Here is a 641-nt window from a genome sequence, read left to right on the forward strand (position 1 = left end):
TGCTTGGTAATACCAAGGTAAAGGGGGTGGGGAGCATGTGAATTTGTAAGAGCGAGAACATAAAAAGAAATAATAGATTGAGACAATATTCCGAATTTTGCATAATTTAAATCGTTCAGTAGAAATATAATTAGTTATCGGTGGATAAAATATTAGGAATAATTAAGAGATAAATTATGAGATTTTGATCAGCCAGCAAATTACTTTAAAAGAAATTAAAGACTTTCCTGAAAAATAAATCAATTTGCTGGATTCAAGCCGGTCACATTCCTTTGAACTCAATATTATCACAAAATTGAATCCTTTTTATACTAATGCAGAATCTATTGAGTAATACCATGACATTATTTGTTCAATATAATCTGGGTGCGTATTTCACCTGTCTTTACGTTCTGAGTTCAAATTGCCTTTCATCCTTTCGGAGTTAATAAATTAAGTACCAGTTGCATACTGGTGGTCTATCTAATCCACTGGCCCATTTCCCAAAAATTTCGGGCCTTGTGCCTAGATTAGAAAAAAATATAATCTGGATGCCAGATTTTATAATTGTCTTTAAAAGGCTAGCAATTTCTAGATGCATTTTATTTCAAGGACTCACCAAGCATAAATCTCCCCATTCATAGAGGTTACAAAAGTATTTA

At 32.3% G+C, this 641-nt stretch overlaps 1 protein-coding gene and 1 long non-coding RNA gene across 2 annotated transcripts in view; both read right to left on the reverse strand.

The window, feature by feature from the left end:
• LOC106879751 (multiple epidermal growth factor-like domains protein 10) overlaps window positions 1-641 on the reverse strand; it is a 46,007-nt gene that overhangs the window by 3,583 nt on the left and 41,783 nt on the right. The gene's annotated exons all lie outside the window — the stretch shown is intronic.
• The window catches only part of LOC128251289 (uncharacterized), a 3,959-nt gene that overhangs the window by 321 nt on the left and 2,997 nt on the right, over window positions 1-641 (reverse strand). The gene's annotated exons all lie outside the window — the stretch shown is intronic.

Source organism: Octopus bimaculoides, chromosome 30 (assembly GCF_001194135.2).
Source record: "Octopus bimaculoides isolate UCB-OBI-ISO-001 chromosome 30, ASM119413v2, whole genome shotgun sequence".
NCBI lineage: Eukaryota > Metazoa > Mollusca > Cephalopoda > Octopoda > Octopodidae > Octopus > Octopus bimaculoides.